Below are 24,107 nucleotides of genomic sequence, written 5' to 3' on the forward strand. Positions count from 1 at the left end.
TTTTTTTCCTTAATGTCAGATTGACTAGGCCACACAGCCACAACATTCTCTCCCTTTTCATTAAAGCCAATTTGCTTCTTTTACTACCATTCTCCCTCCACTGGTCCATGCATCACGTCATTAACCAAAATACTAATTTGCTTGGTAGCAAGAGTAATCCAGTATTGATAGTAATCACATTAGAGTTCTCTTCAGAAAATTGGTATACTCTATACAGAATAATACCCTCCTGCCATACACTTGAAGGATGCTGCAAGTCACCAAGGAGATCTGTGACTATATAGAGGACGAGGCAGAGAGTGAGGTGATTTTCAGTATTCTTTTAATGTACAGCAGAGGGTATTTTATTCTTAATAACACACAAGTCTGAACAGATTTAACAGTATCTCCTTTTTACAAACAGAATGTTTATGTAACAAAGCAAATTTTTTCAAGGTAGAAGTTAAAAATGTTAATCGAGAAAATACATTTACAAATATTTTCTTTAAAAAATTAAAGTCTCTGGGCTCTAAAAATAAAAAATATGGTCATTAACCTATTTCATTTTAAAGTATTGTTTGTTTTGAGGCAAACAAGGCTCAGAGACCTAATACAATCACATACCATATAACACATTCATCTATCTGAATAATCTCAAACATCATGACAGCTAAGGCTCATGGTCTCGGGGCATTTGAGCACTTGCCTTCCCTTAGTTATTTAAACGACATAATCAGTATGTATTGATGAATTATTGGCTTATATTGAATATTGCCACATTTAGAAAAGCGTTGATTGTCGCTCTGTATCCTTATGTTCATATCAAGTGCTTTCCTGGTTGCAGAGGTGTTATCTGCAAGAAACCAGAGTCTCAACAGTTCCTTGCGAGGACAGGACCCAAAAAATGGAAACAAACTCACTTGAAAGACTCACTTACATCTTTTCTCAGTCGGAATGTTATTTAAAGTACATAATATCACTGCTGCCCGTATTTCATGAGGTCTTAATCTGAAAAAAATGATCCACTGTATTTTACGAAAATGCATGGATATCTTGTGTTTGAGGAGAAGGGTAAAATTATGAAATCTTGTATCCACAATGTCAAGGTGGGGATACCAGGGAATTTTTAGACTGCCTTAGTATGGCCCAGCTCACTCAATGGGTCCAGGCCCGACGCATTCAGGGGGCCATATCCTGGACCCTATTTGCGCTAATTTCTCCATTAAGGTGGACGACCCTCTCCCAGTGCTTTGGTCCGACCACCTTTTATCCTATTTTTCCTGGTCTGTGTTGCACAAAGCCCGGCCTTTGCTAAAATGGGCCCAGTGTCTTTTAGTCACGTTTTAGCCGAGTCTGGACCACCCCCCCTTGATGCGTTGGATAATGCTCTGGACAGCTTTTCCAGCTGGATTAAGAGGTCGGTGGGTCATCTCTGCCCTACATCCCTTCCTAAACTTTCTAGAGAATCCCCTTCGAAGCCGTGATTCACGCAGGAGCTCAAGACACAGAAACAACTCTGCAAAAAATTGGAACGCAGTTGGGGGCTGGACTACTGCTCCTTGGCAAAGAGGAACCTCAGGTTAGCACAGAAGGGGTATTAATCCTCTATATCCCAGGCCAAGAACCTTTACTTTGCGGATCAAATTGATCTAGCTGGAAATAATACTAAAGACATTTTCTAGATCGTCCGGAGTTTTACGGCCCCTGTGCAGAATCTATCCCCATTCATTCTTCCAATGCTTGGTATGAGGATTTGTCGAATTCTTTTGCAGACAAAATTCGTTCCATCCAGGCATCCTTTACACTAGACAATTATGCTTCGATCAGGCCCTTGCCCCAGGAGAAGCTACCTATCGTAACATCCTCCTTGGTGGCTTTCTCTCCCATCGATCTTCCGGAGTCATTGAGCATGCTTCAGGCCTTAAAATCAGGCTCTCTGTCTGATCCTTGTGCTGCCAGAGTTTTGGCCCGGTTGCTGAAACTGTTAACCCTGAAGTGAACAGATTGATTAACCTGTCCCTCCAAGAAGCCCATGTTCCTACAGTTTAGAAACAGGCTAAAATGTTGCCTCTCTTAAAAAAAACATTGTTGGATCGACTGATTCCGGGCAATTATCGTCCCATCTCCCTGCTATGGCGAAAGCCTGTGAAAAGGTGGTCAACAAGCAGCGTACTGACTACATCGAGGGGGCAGGTCTTCTCCATCCAGCTCAATCCGGCTTCAGAGCCTCCTAGGCCTTGGTGGAGGTCTCGGAGGCTATTCGGGAGTGCCTGGATCGGGAGGTAGGGCTGCTCTTATTATGCTGGACCTCTCTTCAGCATTTGATATGGTCCTCCACGCTTTGCTGCTTACCCGCCTGGCGGATGTGGGGATTGCTGGTGCTGCCCTGAGCTGGCTCAAATCCTTTTTGGAAGGGCGCACTCAACAGGTTTGTCTTCCCCCTTTCTCCTCGGCTCCTCAGGAGGTGTCCACAGGGGTCCTTCAGGGGTCCTCCCTGAGTCTCCTTCTTTTTAATCTTTATGTCACGCCCCTGATTTATTTGGCTGAAGAGTTAGGAGCGAAAATTATAGCATATGCTGATGACACCCAGCTTCTGTTTACCTGGGGTAAATCAGAGTGCTCTCCATCTCAAGTCAGAAAATGTTTATCAGCTATTTTTCAGTGGCTGTCCTCAGCTCAACTCAAGTGCAATGAGGAAAAGTCAAAAATTCTTCTCTATGGGTCCTTCTCCCCCCAGGTCAGAGAATCCTTATGGCCAGATGATTCCCCCTTGCCAGCCTCAACGGGACTCCCCGCCCAAAATCTTGGAGTCTGGTTTGAAGAGAACCTTTCTTTCTCCACCCAGATAAAGAAGTTAGTGGGGAACTGTTTCGGAATACTTAAAACCCTGAGGAAATTCTTCCCACTACTTCCCAAAAACTGCCAAGGAAACGGTGAGCCGGGCCTTGATTCTTTCTCAGATCGATTATGCAAAAGCTTTGTATGTTGGTCTTTCGGGCTACCTTCTCAGCAAACTACAGGTTGTTCAGAATGCTGCCGCATGGCTGTTTTTCAATATTCCAACGAGAACCAGCGTCAGACAGCATCTGCGCTGACTCCATTGGCTCCCGGTGGCTCAGCGAGTGAAGTTTAAAGCCACGGCCCTGGCCCACCGGGCTCTCTATGCATGTGGCCCCCCTTATCTACGGAAGCGCTTCCAGTTTTCCACCTCCACCAGGAATCTTCGGTCTCCCTCCCAACTTCTGGCCCATATACCTTGTTTTTGGCTTTCACAAAGCGGAGAGGTGTGGTGCAGTGGCCAGGGCAGCTGACTTCGGAGCACAGGGTTCATGGTTCGATACCCGGCTCCGGCGGCAGCCCAGCTCAGCACCGTGTGACTCTGGGCAATAGCTCACTTAATTTCCACTACGGCCCCCAGCGCCTTGAGACCCGTAAGGGTGAGTAGCTGCGCTATATAAAAACAGACTTACATTTCTTTTTTTTTTACACGAATGGGGGTTTGTTCTCTTACTGTTAGAGCTGCCTCTGCCTGGAACTCACTTCCTCTCGCTCTCTGTAGCACTCAAGACTTACGTCTTTTCAAGAAAAATCTGAAGACCTATTTGTTTGTGTAAATGCCCCAGGCTTCTCCTCCTCTGGCTCGCGCTGGGACACTCCTTGGAGTAGCTCTGAGCATTATAAGACCATATAACATAACATAGCATGCCTAGGCTAATAGATCGCAAAAGACACACAGATGATGGACGAATGCAGAGCAAATCAAACATTCACCCCTAATCAATAGATCTGGGTTAAATCCATTGTTCTTTTGCACACCATTCCACCCCAGTTTAGACCAAACCGTACATCAGCATCATAGCTTCTTCTGTCCAAATTCAATTACACCAATAGCCTCTACCACGGATCACCGTTAACAACCATGAAAAGACTACAAAGGATTCAGAAGTTGGCTGCCAGGCTACTCTTGCATATCAAACCGTGAGACCACATCTCACCTGCCTTGAAAGCCCTGCATTGGTTACCAGTTGCCAGAAGATCCACGCTCAATCTGCTTTGTATCACCTGCAAAGCGATACATGGAATGGGACCGTCTTCATCAGGAATAAAATCACCAAACACATTCAACAAAGGAACCTCCGCTCTAGAGTGGCACTTCGCCCCAAAATTCCAAGATACAAGAAAAACAAGCACTGGCATAGCCAATAGGTCTCGCCTTTGGGACCTTATAAGTGTTTAGCCATGCAACAGTTGCATAACTAAATACTTATAAGGTCCCAAAAGCGAGACCTATTGGCTATGCCAAGCGGCCGCGAAAGTGATCGCGATCAAACATCAAAGCGGCCGCGAAAGTAAAAGTAATCGCGGTAAAGCGCGGCGCGCGCGTCCGTGCACATGCACTGTAGCTCTAGGCTGGCCTGGTAGCACTTTTTGGAGCTCTCTCAATAAGTCTCGCCTGACCAGCGCAAGGGCTGGGTCAGGCGAGACCTAAAAACCATGGGTGGCACATCCTTCTCTGTTCAAGCAGCCAAAATATGGAACTCTTTACCCCCAACATAAGATCGACCGACAACCACCTTCTCTTCAGAAAACTACTCAAGAATTGGCTCTTCCCCACATAAGCACCATACACAAACAGAAATATACAGCATAATCCTCTGTATATAAGCTTTTACTTGTACTATAGATATGCACCTATTTATGTGTATTGCTATGTATAAACATGTAAAATAATTATGTTTAAAAAAAATAAATAACATTTAAGTACAACAACACTTCAAAACCAGAGTTTATCTAATGCAGCTTTAATCTACATATACTTACTTCCTTTATGCATCTATAAACCTTCCATGTACTTGGATCTATATATTTATTACTTTTCTCCTAAAAAAAGCTATTTCTCACCCTATACCTCTATCAATGTCTTTAATCTACATATACTTACTTCATTTATGCATCTATATATCTTTCATTTACTTATGGATCTATATATTTATTACTTTCTTCAAAATCAGCATATCCAATGCACTACCCTATTTCTCTCCCTATACCTCTATCAATGTATCCATTACATCCACTCTCATTCATCACAAACCCCATACCGCTACTATGATCCCCTACTCAACTCCTCCTTGCATCATCTTACACCTCTTTTACTATATCTATCCCCCAAAACAAGCCTTTCTAAACTCTTCCCTCTGACTCTTCCCCTCCACATCCCTTTTTACTCATCCAAAGCCTCCTCCTACTGCTGTGACCTCCAAAACAAAAAAAACAAAAAAAGTCGTAATTCTTCACTCTTCTATCCCTCCACTATCTTTTGCAATCAAAATAACAGACTAATATGTCCACTTCTCAAATTTCATATATCACTATACTAATTTATCACTAATCCTTTATGGGTTCCAGAGTGGCGTGCTACTCGCCGAAAGAGCACTTCAACACCTCATCATGGGTAGCAAGCACTATATAAATGCAAACCTTTTTCCCTCTTCTATCCCTCTGCTACCCTTCTCTTGCCAAATAACTGTATAACAGACCCTCCACTTAAATTACTTTCATATTTCACTATACTAATTCACCACTAATCCTTTATCGGTTCCGGAGTAGCGTGCTACTCGCCGAAAAAGCGCTTCAACACCTCATATGGGGTAACAAGCACTATATAAATGCAAACCTTTTCCCACTTCTATCCCACCCCTACCCATCTCAATCCAAATAACTGACTAACCTACTTACCACTCAAATGACTTATTTCACTATACCAATTCAACAATAATCCTTTATGGGTTCTGGAGTAGCGTGCTACTCGCTGAAAAAGCGCTTCACCGCCTCGTCAGGGGTAGTAAGTGCTATATAAATGCAAATACAATACAATAGCCACACCTTTACCCTTTTCACAAACCTTAAAGCATTAGGCCAAGATATAAAAAGGTTTTGCATTGGGTTTGCGTTACTTTTTAAATACAAACTGAATGCAAAAACTTTTTGTTGATTTACAAATCAACATAAATTGATATTTGTGTTTATTTGTAAGGAAAAGTATGCTAACCAGAGCAAAACGATGATTTACGTTACTTGACATCAGGGGGGGTATTCCATCGGTGGTATATGAATGTTCCCATGCAACTATCCATGGTTTTTGATGCAAAACTCTATTTACTAACATTAGTCGAATGGGTTTGACGCCAAAAAATAATGCTGCTGGAAAGCAGGTGTGAAATGGAGAAATGTTTTCATTTCTCCTTTCCTTTCCGACTTTGCATGTGTGGTGCACTGTACAGCAAATATACAAAGTAGGAAACATTTTGAAGTTGTCTAGGCATAGTATTTTGCACTGGAAGGTTACCCTTCCAGTACAAACTCTATGCTGGACTCACATACTATGCACTTTGACGCAAAGGTGTGTGTGTGGCGCTCGGCAGCCTGATTGTGGGACAGCGCAAGGGAGAGGGGAGGAGAGAGCCATATCTCTGTAAATATGGCACTCTCCTGCTCTCTCCCTGTCACGCAACGCAGCACAGTACCTTTGGGCGCTGCGTTGCGTGACACCTTTGTAAATCTGAGCCTCAGGTTCTTGTTTCTTCTTATTAAAAAGATAGTAAGATTGCATACAATAGATTAAAAGCAGAATCCGTAGTTGTTAAAAAACGTATATGGACCAGATTAATGTTTATATTTAAAACATAGCTCAGAAAGTGTAGTAATATGCAGAGTGATTCTTTCTTTTCTCACATTAACTATAACATGCAAAACATAAACATGTTGCCATAAATATCTCCTATCTGCTGATCCCTGTTCATTTAAATAGTTCTTGGTTTCGAAGTTTAAGGTGCAGCTGTAATTATGCTCTGTGACCCGCCTTTCACCTTGGCTGGTGGTTCAGGCATCAGACATTATGATACCACAACTGAACTGTAATAACTTTTTATAGTGTCTGTTCAAATGTGCTATAAATGGGTTGCTAAAACACAACAACTAAGCATATATCACTGTAGCAGTGTATTGCACCTAAATATTATGAATGCAGACTCTGGCATTGTGAAAAAAGCTGGGGTAACTCATCAGGGAGGAGCTGGTTGCTGCAAGCAGTAAATGTTGCAGGGCTTATTTTCAGGCGCCCTGGAAGGGTTTGCGGGTGGGGGGGCTGCAGTGTTTCTTTTACTGCAACTTAAGGAAACTTTTCTGCTCCCCTCATCCTGAAGAATGAAGGTGGGTGGGTGCTAGGAAGAGCTGCATCCCAATGCCTCCCCCCCCCCAACTCATATGTCTAAGGGGCAGTTACCCCCAGGCCCTGAATTACCTGCTCCAGAGTTTGAAGTTTGATTATTTCAGGCCCTGAGACACCGGAAAACGTGTAGTGCCCCTTTCTGTATACTACTCCAGGCAACTTGTAAGGATGGCCAGAGTCTCAGTAAAAGCAGCCAGAGGCCACAGAGTGAATATCTTCCTTCAGTAGCCAAGCGTCCTAGTCACAATTGAGTTATCTCTTCAGCTGCTCCCTTTGATTCCCTTTTCCTTATTTTGTCCCCTCATTTAATAGGATGATATGATTTTCTATTATATTAATGAGCACTTTATGGCTTGAATTTCATTGTAGATGCACTTCAAAATTCAATAAACATAAGTAAAACTGCTCACAGCCCTCATTCTCTTGTTTTCTTTCATACTGCCTGCGCCATCTTTTAAAGCAATATAAGTAAAGACCATGGATCAGACAATAATTCTGATGTTTGTTTTTGAACATAGTGGGCATACAAGACGGCACAGCAGATAAGAGCAATGAAAACAATTTTTGCAGCAGGGCACAAGTCGGGGGTACACGCGGGTGGACGGCGTCCACTCACTATTTTCACAGAGTGAGCGCCGTCCACCCTGCAAATAAGTTGGGCCCCACTGAATAATGTGCTGAACTCGTTCCGGGGTAATTTCCAAACACCGGGACACTTTCAGCAGCGCCTGCAACAAGCAACAACGTGCAGGCGGGACGGGGCTTTCTTATTTCTGACTCCTGCTGTGGCCATAACAAAGGCCGAATATGAGGGGTCATCAGGCCCCCTTTTGTTCTAGTCTCCTGGCTGGGAGCAGCCAGGAGCCTTGCACCTAGAAGCAAATGCAGCAGAGGGGAAACAAAGGTTAGCACGTCACACATACTGAAGAGAGGCAGCTTTTCACTTTGTTCAGGCTCTGTTTACTAGATATGCATGCACTGTAAGAATGCCAGATGTGTTGGTCTCTCCCAGTAATAATACTAAATGTAATTTATATAGCGCTTACTACCCCTGAGGAGGTTGAAATAATTTAAGTACCACTATTTTTTCTTGTATAGAGCTACTCATCCCAAAGCAATGTCTGAGCGCTTTACATCACATGTACATATTAAAGTTGTGGCTTGTGATGCCACTTCCTATGATGTCAAATCCTGTGGTATCACATGTAACGTCATGCGCCGTGATGTCACGCGCCGTGATGTCACTTGCATACTGCCTAACTAGGTTAGTCCCACCACTTCTTTTTTTAGGACTTGTGCCCTGTTTTGCAGCAATATATGAGGAAGCTTTTTGTATCAAAGAAATAAATAAATTGAATGAAAAGAAATGCACAGAAGAAGGGAACTAACTTAGGGGCATATTATCAAGACAGGCGATAAAATTAACGCCGCTTCGCTAAAACGGCGATAATGAGCTTTATAATATGCTCTATGGAATTCCAATTGAAGCCCATGTTAGAGGGGGGGGGCAAGATGGCCGCTGGTGGTTTGCAGTGAGCAGTCGCATCTCACTCCTCCTCCTGATTGCAGAAGAGATGGAGTAAAAATCCTCCCAATACGGAATGAGAGTCGTGTACTGGTTAGGAGGAATTAGCTTCAAGAACACTTTGGCTACATTTAAAAAGTATGCTCTGGGCGGATTACCTTGGAAGATAGTTCGATTATTTCAGGAGAAGCCTACGACAGCTTTGGAGTGGCACAAAATGCCTCCCCGTATCATCAAGGGGAGCGATGTAAGTAAAGACAGCAAAGACAGCATGATGAAAAACAGCCCAACTGGGACAAACATGAGTCAAAATCAACAACTGCATCACGACCCAGCAGTGCACTTACCGCAAAGAGACTAGCTGGAAAGAAGACTGGTGAGTTGCACGGTGCTGGTGAGCTGCAAGGAAATCCCGAAGGATCGGCTGTCTCTAGCGATCCTCGCGACTCGAGAAATCTGCGATCCGATAAAGCGGGGAGAAAAGTAACGCTATTAAGACAACCCTCGGTATCAGAGAGTTTCCCCCTAAAAGGTGCGGGTCGCTTGGATCAAGGGAACACCGGTAAGCGCGTCAAAGAGAACGGTCCTGAGACACAGAATCCCCGCGAAACGGAGGTCGCTAGGCAACCGGACCAAGCGTCAGTCCTGGGACTGACGTGTACGGACATGGGCGGTACTATCGAAGAGGAGCAGCCCGAGGTTGAATGCCTGGAAGAACCAAAGGAGAAACCCAACTCGGGCTATGAAATTCTATCGACGAAAGGAAATTTTAATGTGAGTCAGCATGTGGAGGCTTTGGAGGCTTTGGAGAATTCTATAATACATGGACATGGTGAGTTGGGGGATAAACAAAATATAAGACAACAAGGGGGCGCTGAATCTGAGGCATCCCTCGAAGAGGACACTTCAGTTCACTTGTTGGCTAGGGATCCAGGCGGGGGGGGTGCTTCACCAGATTACTTTTTCTCAGTTAATGAGGACTCAGAGCCTATAACTCAAAGCGAGGATAGTTTTGATGAGACCTCCGCCTCATGGAGTAGTTCTGCGCCCCAAAAATGTACCTTAAAGAAACGGAGATCACGTAGGAAGCCGAATTCCCTAGGGAGTCCACCTGACCCCACAAAAATGTTATCGTGGGATTACTCAGCTACCTCACAGACATATCATGAGGCTACTAATACGGCTGCTCCACCTGTTGGGGAGGAATCACATCAATCGAAACCACAAGAAACCTCAATGGATTTACTATTTAGTACTCTTAAAAGTATGCAGAATGAGGCAAGGGCTGAGGCACGGAGGTCAAGGCAAGGGTTGAATAAAATCCATAACTCATTAAGGAAAATGAATGAACTGTATGAGGAGGTTTCGGAGAGAGTCACGCAGGTGGAAGAAAGAACAGGGAGACTTGAAGATGATTTGAGCAGTATACGGAGATTTAAGGAAAAGCAAAGTAAAGTCTCTGAGGACATACAGTGGAAGCTGGAGGACTATGAAAATCGGCAGCGCCGCAATAACATAAGACTTTTGGGGGTGGAAGAGGGGATTGAAGGCCAAGATGTCAGGATGTTTGTGGTCAACTTGTTTAAAGGCGCTTTTCCAGAGCTTTCTGCATGGCAATGGGAAACCGAAATTCAGAGAGCTCATCGGTTTCCTTTAGTGGCTAGAAAAGATCAGAATCCACGACAGGACATTAGACCTAGAGCTATACTCTTGTTTGTAGGCAATTTTTTATTAAGACAACAGATATTGGAGAAAGCGAAGCCGGATTCTAAGCGTACATTTAATGGCGTAGCTTTTTTTGCAAGGCCTGACTTTTGTCACGTAACTGTAGAGCGAAGATGGAGGCTGAGGCAGTTGATAGCACCTATACAAGCCTTAGGCTCAGAAGCCTACTTACTTTATCCCGCCAAACTAAAAATAATCACTAAAGGCCAGATGAAAATGTTTTTTTCTGAAATAAAAGTCAAAGAGTATATGGTAGAGGTGTTGGGGTATAAGGATAGGGGGAGTCAGTAAAAAAAAAAAAAGGGAGAGGTAAAAAGTCAGGTTGGGAGGACATGAAAGTTGATATTTGGAGGAGGGGGCGACAACTGCATACCTAAGCGATGACACATAGGTCATGGCTGACCTATTTGCCTGTAGGGGGGGAGGGGGGGTTAGGGGAGGTAGGGAGGGGGTGGGAGGGGGGTTGGAAGGGTGGAGCACACGAAAAATGCAGCATACTTGGTCTTTTGCAGCACAGCATAGGTTGCTTTTTGTTCGGTTTGTTTATTTCATTAGTGGTTATGATAAGATTAACACACAGGGTATTCTAATGACATGCAAAATTGCTTCGATCAACATCTGTGGCCTCAACGATGTCCATAAAAGATTACGAGTATCTGCCCTTTTGAGAACAATGAATTTGGACTTAGTCTGTCTCCAATAGACACATATAGAGGGGGGTAGGGGATTTCTGTTGGAGCAGATGGGGTTCTTTTTATTGGCTAACACTAAACAGGGGACTAAAACTAGGTGGGTTGCGGTGTTGGGTAAAAACAGGGACATGATAGTAAAGAGAAAAAGAGAAGATCAGTGGGGCAGATGGGTGATTTTGGAAATTATATTTAGAGGGGAAAGGTTCACGCTGGTCTCAGTTTATGGATCCACTGAGGATGACCCTGAGATGTTTCAATTCTTAGATACAGAACTAGCTTTGTGGCCCGAACCGATTATTTGCTGTGGTGATTTCAATATTCACTCCCAGATTGGAGCTATGGGTTATACTGGTAGGAAAAAGAAATCTTATAGGGCATTACAGGACTTGACAAAACATAATTCACTGACAGACCTTTGGGCCACTGCTCATCCTTTTAAAGATGGTAGCACATTTTTCTCTGCACCCCATAGGGCAGTGCTTTCCAAAGTGTGTGTCCCGACACTCTGCTGTGTCGCATCCAGTGTGTGGGTGTGTCGCGCTGCGATGACGTCGGCCGGCATATTAAGGCTAGTCAAGCTTGCATGCAGTGACGCAGTACAGTACAGCGACGTACGGAGAGGAAGGAGAAGCGTTAGGCGAGCGTGAGGCCTTGTTCCCTTTCCCACGGAGAGACCACGGAGCTGCCTCTGTTCCCCAGGCACTCGGTAAGTGAAATCTTTGTTATTTTAAAACTCCATTTAGGCCGCCCGGGATTGCATTCACAAGTGGGTCGGATTTCAGAACACCCTGTAATTATAGCCTCATATTTCTCATTAAAATAGTAAGACAAGTGCTGTTGGTTTTTATTCAAATTTTGTAATTCTTGTGCTATGAGAGACAAAAGAGCAATTTGGAAAAGCAAAGCGCAAGGAGGGAATTTTGAAAGGTTTTCCAAAACTGCTAAGTGCCTGCTGAAATGTGATATCAGCCCCCTGATTGTTGACCATTTAACATTGCTCGGAGAGAACCCTCATCATTAATTACGAAATGTGTGTTATATTACAAATCTTATTTTTTTCTTTTAAAAATCAGTTCAGTTTAAAAATCAATGAAAGGTTTTCGTGAGATATGTTGTGTCCCCATACATTTTGCTATAGTTACAATTTATATGGCATATAAGTATTTGTCCTTATGTCTTATATCTGGTTAATTTTACCTCCAAGTACTGAATGGAAAAACATATCACTTGTCTTATTTTCTGTTGCCTTTTGGCACGCTGCAATGAGGAAAGCGGTCCCACCTGAGTTCAATGCGCAGAGACCGGCTGATAGGTTGAATGATAGTTTTACCACTTACAATGCCCCCTTCCTGAACGGATTTTTGTTTAACTCATATTCAGCAAGGCAACAGGTGGACTTTGTGCATGGTTGAAAGGGTTGGCAGTGCGTGCACACCCCCCTTCCTTTTTGTGCCGTAAATCACTGGGGCATGTGTCAGTGTGCATGATTATATTCTTGTTTCAGGCACAAACCTAACCTTGCTTACACCCAGTTTTGCCAGTCACTTTCTTTGTTAGAACAGATTCACAATTGCTTTATTAATCTTCCTGCTTTCTCAAATTTGCTTGGAAATGCACCATTTGGCCACTATTTTGTCAAAATTTTCTCGGGGGGAGAATCCCCCCGGACCTCCCTGAGGTGGTTTGGGCTCGCTCGCTGCGCTCGCTCGCGTTACCGTGTCCCTAGTTCAAGATTCTCTAAAAGGTGTGTCACCAACATGAAAAGTTTGGAAAGCTGTGCCATAGGGTCTTGGTTAGATTAGATTATTTTTGGATTCCTAACTCTTTGGTTAATAGATCGTAAATAGAAAAGCATCCTCGGATTGTATCTGACCACAACCCACTGACTCTAACTGTAAAAATGGGCCACCTGCGGGAGAAGGATTCTGTTTGGACATTTGAGAGGGCCCTGCTAAAGGAGGAAGCATATATTCTCCGTATGAAATCCTGGATTAGGAATTTCTGGGAGATTAACAGGGGGACGGCAGATCCTGGAATGGAATGGGATTCTTTTAAGGCAGGCATACGAGGGGGAACGCTGAGTTACTCATTGTATAAACAGAAAAAGGAGAGGGCAAGGCACAATGAAGTAATCATGGAGTTAGCTAAAGCAGAAGAAGAATTATATTTAGCGATACAGGCTCAACAGCCTGTGGAGCTGCAGGGTTTAAAAATAGTTAGTTTGAAAGCGAGAGCAGTCGAGAACATTGCTAGCAAGGCGGCAGCCAGATACCTAACAAAGAGAGAGGAAGCCTATGAATTGAGTGAGAGAGTGGGGCACATATTGGCTATCCGTGCTAGGCAAAAAGGCTCGGCGGCAGAGATTAAAAAGATTGCGGATGCTCAGAGTAATATGGTTACGGAGCCTGCGGGGGTTAGAGAAGTGTTCAGGCAGTTTTACGAGGACTTATAGAGATTAGATAAGGATTTAGCCTCGGGGGAAATTTTGAACTATCTTAATAATATTAGGCCAACCCTTCTTCCGGATGAGGACAGAGATCTGTTAGATGTACCAATTAAACTGGAAAAAATGATGGGGGCGCTAAATAGTCTTCCTGCTGGTAAAGCTACGGGTCCAGACATGATCCCAGTTGAATTTTATAAAGTATTTAAAGACGAAATAGGCGCAGAATTCCTATCTATTATGCTTCAGGCACAGAAAGGGGATTCTATTCCTAATACATGGGGAGGAACCGATATTGTTGTTATTTTGAAAAAGGGTAAAAACCCATTGGCACCATCCTCTTATAGGCCCATTACCCTAATGAACTCAGATGTCAAGGTCTACTCTAAAATACTCGCGGTGAGATTGGCGGCTATAATTGAGACTCTGGTTAGTCCTATACAACATGGCTTCATTCCGGTTAAGGGCACGACACAACATATTAGGCAGATACTTACCCTCTTTGACGCCGTGGAGATCCCAGGAGATCCTATGGCGGTACTTTTACTGGATGCCGAAAAGGCGTTTGATAGGGTCTCCTGGGAATTCTTATGGTCTGTCTTGAAGTGGTATGGATTTGGCGAGAAATACATCAGAGCCATCCAGACCCTATACAATAAACCTTCGGCTAGAATTTGGGTTAACAGAGGTCATTCAGCTATTGTGCAAATAGAAAGAGGGACTAGGCAGGGGTGTCCATCTTCCCCCCTTCTGTTCGCGTTGCATATGGATCCCTTTCTGCGTAAATTAGAAGATAATGCCAACATCCCACCGGTAATAATTAATAATTTGGAAATCAAGACGCAGGCATATGCGGATGACGTCGCAATTATTACAGCTAACCCCACCCTCGCTATGAGTGCAGTAGAATTGGAAGCTCAGTATTTTGGTCAGGTAGCAGGCTATAGCCTCAATAAAACAAAAACACAGATTGTAATGAATTCATATGTACTATGTGACGATAATAGGGTAGTTAATTGGGCAGTATATCTGGGAATAGAGGTATCGGCAGATCTGGAGAAAGTAGTCGAGCAGAATATAACTCCCCTAATGGTGAAAGTAAAATTAGATCTAGATAGAATGAACAACTTACATCTGTCCTTATTGGGATGTACGAATGTTATTAAAATGATTATACTCCCTAAATTTCTCTACTTATTTCGCGCAATACCACAGTTTTTTTGGGGCAAAATGGTTTCAGGCTTTAGAACTACTGCTAAATAGATTTATTTGGGCCCATGGAAAGACTAGGAGGGCGTATAGATTTATGACTCTCCCAAGGGAAAGAGGAGGGTGGGGGGCTCCTGATTTTAGGTTATATTATTTGGCTACAGCGTTACAATACATGCAGGGATTGATTGGCGGTGGGGTACATCCTAGAATTTTTAGAATGTCAACCGAGGTGTACGCAACAGTTTTGGGGGCGGAGGCCGAGAATTGTTTTTTAAACTGCACGGATTTCTCTTATTTTAAAAGAACGAGATTTAAGACAGTTATCGCCGCCGTTAATATCTGGACAGCTTTCCTGAAAAAATCTGGGATGGGTAGATATAATAGATATACCCGTATGTTTAAGAATAAGTCCTGGCCAGGGGATATTTTTGCAGACTCGGTCTTTGCAACTTGGGAATACAAAGGGATTAGAAGTATAGGGGATATTGTTGGTTCAGAGGGAATTGTGCAGTTTGCTGATTTAGTAACTAAATATCATATAGACAGTAGGAGTTTTTAAAAATATTTACAGGTGAGAAGTTTTCTAAATACTAAGCGAGGAGGGACTATAGGGTTTAAGAATAATGAAATTTTGGATATGATTGAGAAGGGGGGAGACTGCAAGATACGCAGTTTCTATGCATGCCTTGCAGCTGGTAAAAAAGATGATCTTGATAAATATGGCAGCAAATGGGCTACAAAGTTGGGCATTGAGACTGCTTGCTTTCAGGAATCATTGGATTTGGGGTATACAGTTCTCTGCTCGGCACCATTACAATCACAGCATTATAAAACCCTATACTGTCTGTATTATACACCAGCTAGAATAGCACAATGGGGTGGCACTTTAGGGACACAATGCGCATGGTGCAATCAACCACAGGCGGATTTAATTCACATTTTTGCTACCTGCCCTCAACTTTCCACATTGATTAGAGAGGTGGAGGGATTTCTGATAAGGCATGTAGGAATTCGAATTACAATTACACCTACTGTGGCTCTATTGGGAATAATAACAGAGAGTGAGGTCACTAGTCGAGAGTTTATCTTTGTAGCTATGGCAGTATTTTGGCTTGTTATAGCAAGAGCATGGTTTGATAAATTACCTCCCACAAGGAATCAATGGTTGTCTAATCTTTTGTCAGCCTATAACTTAGAAAAAGGGATTTACGAGCGCAAAGGTCGAAAGGGGAGGCAGTTGGGTTTGAGAATTTGGGGTCCAATACGGAGATGGAAAGACCAAATGGCGTAAACATTTTGCTATGTTGTTTTGATTACCCCACCTGAAAGAAAGACTGTGGTATTATTTAAGCTATTTTTTATAATAATTTGTATTTCTGTCTTTTTGTTTGGTGTTCTTTTTTTGGGGGGGGGTATTAATTGATGGTTGCTATTCTATGCTGTGCTGTATTGTAATATTCGGTATGGAGTTTTTAATAAAAATATTAAAACAAAAAAATGAAGCCCATGTTAGATGTGAAGGACATCTATCCTGAGCTTCAATTGGAATTCCATAGAGCATATTATCAAGCCCATTATCGCCGTTTTAGCGGCAGTTTTCTGCCGCTAAAGCGGAGATAATTTTATCGCCTGGCTTGATAATATGCCCCTTAACTCGTAAGATCACTTTGACCAAATACTTGGAGCTTTGGAAGCACTGATCAGAACATACTACAAATATAAAACCCTGAATTCTGCAAATCCAGGTGCTTAAGTTTGAATGTATTCTCTCTCAATTAATAACACTGATGGCTGAAGAAATTGACACCTATTTGATACCATTAAAGTGGATGCAAAGTTCCAAGCTTAAATATAACCAGAAGAGTTTAAACGGTCTTTTGTGAAACTTGAATAAAGGGGGGAGGGGGGCGTGGCTTGCACCCATCGAAAATGGTGGCGTCCCTCTAGCTCTGCTCGGAGCGACGGGAGTTCTCTGCATTGCGGAGGTGGTTCTCTTTCTTGCTGTTGGCCATTTTTTGAAGATTGTTGGCATTTCTGGCCTGAATTTTGTGACCTTTCTCGGTCACGTTTGTTTATTTTTAGACATAGCGCGCTCGCCTCTGCTGCAACGCGCGTCGTGAGAGAGGCAGCAATGGAACATTCATGAGAGGCCAGCTCCAACTTTATGATACACTAAACTGAGCCTTTCAATCGATGTTTTCGTCAACTCCCCAATAAGTTTTCTCCTCACACAACATTTTCTCTCACTTATTTTTAAAGCATTTAGAACTTTAACAACATGAAATATGCAATTTGGCTGCATTTCAACACAGATGAGGAACGCTTGGAGGGGGATGGAGTCTGGCCTTTAATCAGTGCTTAATTTGTAAAACACTAAGTCCAGGTGCTAAAAATTTTAGCAGGAGGCCACACCCACTTCCCCGGCCCCCTCCACTGGCTCCACCCACTAACTCTATTGGCTCCACCCACGTCCTCAACTGGCATTGCTGAAAGCCAAACGTAATACCCAATCTGAAGTTCAGCAAGGAGCCTTCCTCGAGTAAGGTTTTGATAGGAGGTTCCCACCGCCCCGGAAACATTTAAAAACAAGCATTTGCAATGCAATAGGTCTCGCATTTATGCGAGTTTGAGCTATTGGCGTTGAAAATAACAATGCCTTTTATTTTTGTTTCGTTTTAAAAAGAAATAAAAGGTATTGTCATTTACAATGCCAATAGCTTAAACTAGTGTAACTGCGTGTAAACCTTGCATTAAGTTTTGGAGGGGGGCAGAACAAAAAGCGTTTTAAGACCTCTGGTTTAGACTCTCACGCACTAAAGAACAGTCCCACACCTGGACGGCCTCAATGCAGCCAAGGACACAGCATTTCTCACTTGAAAATCAGGTTTCGGTTCACATCAGATATTTTGGGCGCGTCCCTGGAAATTTCACATATGTGGATTACAAGGTCTGTGGAGCACGCCGCCGGACCTCAACGCTCCCCCATCTCCTAGATGCATCAACATTTTCTGAGGCCGCCATTAAAGAACTTACCCGTCCTCTTCGGTCTTTTCCTTTTCATCCATCTATGTCTTCTTGCACTGTAGGTCGTCTGATGCCATCCTCATGGTTGTTTGTGTGCAGTAACTGCCCTGAACTGACAGCCCTGGATCTGCTCTTCTAGACCCTCTTTTGCCGTCTTTCCCTGCCCTCTGGTCTATCCCTTCTTGCTGCCTCTTCTCCACTGGCACTCTATTTTCGCTCTCCTCCTACCTATTGCTGTCTCTGGTACCGCTTCCTGCTGCCTCTTTCGTGTGTCTCTGCTCCTCACTGTTTCTTTTGCCCTGCTCACGTGTCTTGTTCTTCCTTGGGTCTGTCCCTTTTGCTCGATTTCTGCCTCGCTATCCCTAGCACTGTATGTTTGGGGAGCGTCCACTCACTTCTTGACCCTGTGTCCTCCCTCCCGTCAGCGAGCCTTGGGCTCTCTGCGTCTCTTATCTCACTGTCGCTGCGGCGGTGTACGCCGGTTTCTCTCTCTGTAGTCTTTTATATCGGTTTTCTTTTCTTGAATTTGATTGTCCCTTTAGCTTTTAGACTGGTCTTGTATGCCCTTCTTTTGGATATCTTGGTTAACTCTATTCACAGACTGCTCTCTCACCTATTCGTGCCCTCATCACTCAGACTAGAGCCGGTTTTCCCTCAAGTCCCAGTTTACCTCTGTCTCCCTGTTCCCTAACCTGCTGTCCTATCTGCTAAAATCCCAGCGGCTTCACTGCTCACGGAGTCTCCTCTTTCCTGCCCTCTGCCCTTCTCCTCCTGCCCCTATCAGATCCCCCACAATCCACCGCTCACTTCCCCTCCGCCCCCCCTCTCCTCCACAGCTAAGGCAGGTCGCCGAGCAACCGGGGTCCTGAGTCGGGCTGCTCGGAGGTCCTGATGGAAATGACTATATTTTGCCATCAGACACGTGGGCAACGGAGCTTCGGGGGTTTGGCAATCAAGAGATGCGCGTGTGATTTTGTGTTTCCAGCAGTTTCTAATAGTGCAGCAAGTCTATCAAGCGTGGTGTTCTTTATTCCATTTAATCAAGTACTTGCAAGGAAGTGGGTATGCGGCACCGGCGAAAACCGGCACACTGATTGGTCAGACCAGGAACTTAGGACTAAGACATCGGCGCGTGCGGAGCGAGACCAGGTGCCTACTGATTAGCCAGACAGGCAGGGGGAGCAGGGCGCACGCGGCGTAGTCGTTATTGGTGGAGGCGCGCGCGGGACTCTCTAAGAGAGGTCACGAGACGGTTAAACAAGAGGCAACGCTAGGACCGAAAGGCTCTGCGCATGCTCACATCGCACAAGCGCTCGCCATGACGTATTTGCTCGGCTTCTGCCAAAAGGTTTCTTTTCTTTATGGGGTCATGTGTTTGGCCCCATAAAGATAAGAAACATTTTGCGACGAACGCAAAGCAGGAGAGGCCGTCCAATTGGGACGGCTCAGAAAGCCAAGCAAATACATCACCGACACCTCTTTTCGAATGGCTGGCCACTGTTTAGCATAAACGGTGACGCCTGCCAATGGAAAAGAGGGGCGGGGCTTAATGCCCCTTACAGAAAATACCACATCTCATTAAATCTCGCCAGGCGAGACCTAAAAATGAAATCTAAAGTGCATTTAAAGCACAGTTTTGGAATAAATTAGCTAAAATGACTAATGCGTTGAAAAGGGAACAAGTTTAAACATGTATGCCAGGGTGTACCTCTTAATCCCATACAATACCTGGTCACACCATCACCTTTCCCACAAGCCACTAAAGACTTGGTGCGTAGCTCTATGATATGATAGATCGAGCATGTTTGCAAACATGAAGAATAAAAATAAAATCTCTAGTGCATCAAAATCCTGCTGTATATGTGTTGCAAACAGACATAAGAAACACTTCAATACAAGTCAGTTTAAAAAAAACTGCAGTAGCTTGGAACGTGTAGAAAGTGGAAACATGCAGAAAGAGATTCTAGCTTTTCTCTGTCTAAGGAGTGCAAAAAATAAACATATGTTCTCTGCTGGTTTTTGTAAACTATTAAAACAGAGCAGAAGAAAGAAATCCAAAAGCTGTAATCTGCTGCTCTGGATGGACTCGTTGCAGCTCAGCAACAATAGGTTCATGTCGCACCTTCATCTTGGCCTGGGAGAGCTGTAAAGAGGTATGAATGGGACACGCATCTGAGACTATCTCAGGAAAACTGACATCCTCAGCTTTACCGCTCTCCTTGTTCACACCAATGAATAAAAGGGAGAGTCAATGAAAGAAAATATCAGCCTAGGATCACACAAGTTGGCTAAGCAGGGAAGCAGGCGGTGATCCCAGCTTTTCGATTTTCTCTGCAATTTAGCCACCAACTGGGCACGTTTTTCCGACACCAAAGGGTAGCGTTTTGTCCTGAAAGACGTGATTATAGCAAAGATGACAAGCAGAGCTCATTTTCTTTTTGACGGGCATACAAGCGCTTCACAAAACAGAGAGGCTGAACTCTCCATTGCCGACTGAAGAAGACAGCTTTGCGCACTCTCTTTATGGCTGGCCTTACTGAAATTAAAATGAACAGGAATGCTTCATAATCGAGTGTATGTCTGAACTCTCGGCCGACCTGCAGATGTGACGTATTTATGCATGCTCACAGTGGGAATATTAAGCGTGCACCTTTTATTTGGCTTGTGCAGGCGGTCACAGTAAGTCACTTATTTTGAGTTCCTACATGATTCTGCAAGCAGTCTCCCTGCTATGAAAATTAGAACTTTTGTGCTGTGCCCAAATCCCACACACAATAATTCATTTGAGATGTTTTCGTGACAACATTTTATCTTTGTATAGTAAATGCAGTAGCGATTTCTTTGTGGTAAATGCTTTTTTTGTGTGAACGTGGCGGACGGTTTCCCGCTGCCATCACTGTGCGTGCAATGCAACAACCACACCCAAACCAGTGCCAAAGGCCAACAGGGGCTTAAATCAGCAAACCACTGAAAGCAGTCTCACAAGAAGGCCCACTTCCTGAAAATAAAACCGTGCCATGGCGAGCACCCGGCCCCTTCAAGCCAAGCCGAGGAGAGGAGTTGGCCTAACGGCTAGGGCGGTCGGCCTCGAATCTGGGGAACTGGGTTTGAGTCTCGGCAATGACGCTGAACATCCTGTGATTCTGGGCAAATCACTCAATCTCCCTGTGCCTAACAAAAATGAATGTGTCCTCATGTAATGCAATTGGTGCTATGTAAAGTGCTCTGATACCCGATTCGGATCAAGTTTGTGTTAGATAAATCTCTGTAAAATAAAATGAACTGGAGTCACTTCAAGAGTACCCCTGCTGCAAAGTAAGGAGGGGGTGCAATGAATTCTCATCTTCACACTGCAGTTGTCCCAGTGTGTGATCTTCTGCCTAAAGGCCTGTGCCTATCCAGCAGCTTTGAGACAAATTACTGCACTGTATTTGCTCATGTACACAGATCAAGGTTCGTGCAAGACGTTTGGGTCTGCCAGGAGATTATTTACAATCCTGCAGATAGTGCAGCCGATAGCGCCCCTCATTAAACGCAAATATACACACTTCGTACCTTTTTCCCAAGCCCTGGGCTGAGTGCAGCAGGGTGACAATAAGTTACAACACAATGTCTTCCTTTAAAGCCGCAGGCCCCGAGCCCTACTGAATCAGGGCAGGCATGGATTTACTGTGCGGTCAGCTCTTCACCGAGGACACCGTGTAATCTTAGTGAGCTAATACTGCGTGTAGACCCGGCTCTCAGATATAAGTGCCGGTGCTAAGCACCGGAAACCACCGGCACAAGTTAAGCACTGCCTTTAATTCAATTTTTTGAGGAAGTTTCAAACCACTTCAATATATTGCTTTTCATCACATCTCCTCTTTGGCTTGTTCTCAACTATAGTATGGTTGACTTTCATTTTATCATAAACAATTATACTCCTTTTCTGCTCTTTTCATACCTATATTGTAGTGTTTATTAAGGTTTGGTTGGAGCTGTTTTTTAACTGTATCAGAGATATCTCTTCATCATAGAGGAGATGTTGCATGTGAAATTGCTCTCTTCTGCTAATGTGCATATTAAAAATGTATGCACTGCTGTTTGAACAGACTAAAAGAAGAACTGTGTCCCTCTACTACATTGCCTGTCTCTTCTACTTCACAAGTTACTACATTACCCATATGGTCATCACAATTTGAGATGGAGGGCGCAAATGCCTTGACCCTTCGAAGCTCTTCCTCCTCTGCATCCTCAGGAAATGGTGCTCTGCTGCATGCAATGGGAAAAGCTTCTACCAAAAGACTGAAAAAAGATATTCCTTCTCTTACGAAATTTGTCTCATCAGTTTCCATGGATCTTCTTTTGGAGGAGGTAAGTGCATTGCGTCCATGTATAGAGGAGACCAATACTGAACTTTAAAATCTTGATGATAAGTGGTCCAGATTGGAAGAAAGAATGGTGGTGGCTGAACGCATTTCGGACCTCAGTTCAAGCAGTCCCACTTCTTCAATTCCAGATCTCCTTGCTTCAAAGACAGGTTGAAGGTTTGAAAAACAAGGAACCACAGGAACAGTTTACATATTTATGGTTTGCCGGAAGGAACGGATGGTTCTGACCCAGTGTCATTTTTCCGAACCTTTCTCAATAAAATACTTCCGATGTCAACGTCCTCTTCTCTGAACATTCAAGCTGCTCTCAGACTTAGCCATGTGCCTCATGCAATATCCACTTCTACAAGACCGGGAGGTGTTATAATGTATTTTCTTGAATACAAAGATTTGCTTAAAGTTTTAACTGCTGCTCAATCTAAGAAACAGATTTTATGGAATGGTAATGACTTGTACTTCTTCTAGGACTATCTCAAGAATACAGCAGACTAACACAAAGATTTTTTGTCCTTGAGACCTGCACTTCGTTTCCTTGGAGACCATTTGGTCTGTTCCAGGATCCTGCACATTTGCAAGCTTTTCTTCAAGAACACAAAGTGGAGTTCATGGACACCTCCAAACCTAACAAGATTTGATATATGCTTTGTTCTAAGATTGTTCTGTCCTATTTCTTCCTATTCAAAGCATCTTTTTGGGTTAATCTTTCATATGATGCTATGTTAATCTTCTCACTGCTCGATATTAATTTTTCAATTGTTTAATTATACTCACCTTGAACATTATCTCAGCTCAGTACGTCTCCTACATCATCCCTACGTACTCTGCCTGGAGCTCGGATGTGTCATCCTTATGTGTGGTCTCAACACCCTGTCTTCTTTGATGTTATTTATAGGTATGTTCTCTCTCACCCATGTCCTTCTTTTGTATTCTACACTTTTTTGTGCTTCCAAATCTTTTTATCACTTTACTCTCTTTGCACTTATTCCCATTGCTTTTTGTGAGATGGTTTTTCTTCTCCCTTGTTCTTCTCTTCTTCCTTTGTTGTCCTTTGTTATTTCCAATTTTATTCACCATATATCTTCTACATTCATGCTCAAATAACCTTTTTCACTTTTTTATTCCATTTGTTTATCTTGGATATATAAGCACACATAATAATAATAATAATAATAATAATGTCAAGGGATACGGTTTATCAATTAAGCATCAACGGGTCTTGTCTCTTCTAGTTCACTTGAACGTTGACATTGCCCTTTTTTAAGAAACACACCTCACCAAAGCTGAATCTATAAAATTGGAGAGAGTAGGTGGGTACTGCCTTCTTTTCACCAGGTAATTGTAAGAAAACTGGTGTTCCTACTTTATGTCATAAATCATTTAATGTTCACTTAAGTTCACAGCAATTTGACTCTGAAGGGAGATGGTTTCTCCCTTGTGTCTTGATTAATAGTGTTCTAGTATCTATTTTTAATGTTTATGGCCCTACCAGTCCTGACAGTCAATGTTGGTTGGATGTCACTCAGAAACATTTCCAATGTCCTGATGCTCATTTTATTTTTGCAGGAAACTGTTCTCATATTGTTGACCCTTTTATTGACAGAGTTTCCTCCTCTACATATGTGCCCAATTCACGCCATTACACAGCTCACACTGACAAATGCGTGGAGACTTTCCAACCCAACTCTGTGTGAATACACTTACTATTCTCCCACACACCAATCTCAATCAAGAATTGATTATATATTTATCTCATATTCTTTATCACAAACTTTACATTCAGCTGATATAGACTCTATTCTAATTTCTGATCAAGCCCCGGCATCCCTACTTATAGCCATTCTAGCCAACACTGATAGATCAAATCGATGGAGATTTAACAATGCTCTTATTCTGGACCCTTCTTTCACTG

General features: G+C 43.4%; 1 protein-coding gene across 1 annotated transcript in view; it reads right to left on the reverse strand.

The window, feature by feature from the left end:
- Nucleotides 1-24,107, reverse strand: part of NRIP2 (nuclear receptor interacting protein 2) — a 341,008-nt gene that overhangs the window by 195,093 nt on the left and 121,808 nt on the right. The window lies entirely within an intron of this gene.

Source organism: Triturus cristatus, chromosome 4_1 (assembly GCF_964204655.1).
Source record: "Triturus cristatus chromosome 4_1, aTriCri1.1, whole genome shotgun sequence".
In the NCBI taxonomy this organism is placed as follows: Eukaryota; Metazoa; Chordata; class Amphibia; order Caudata; family Salamandridae; genus Triturus; species Triturus cristatus.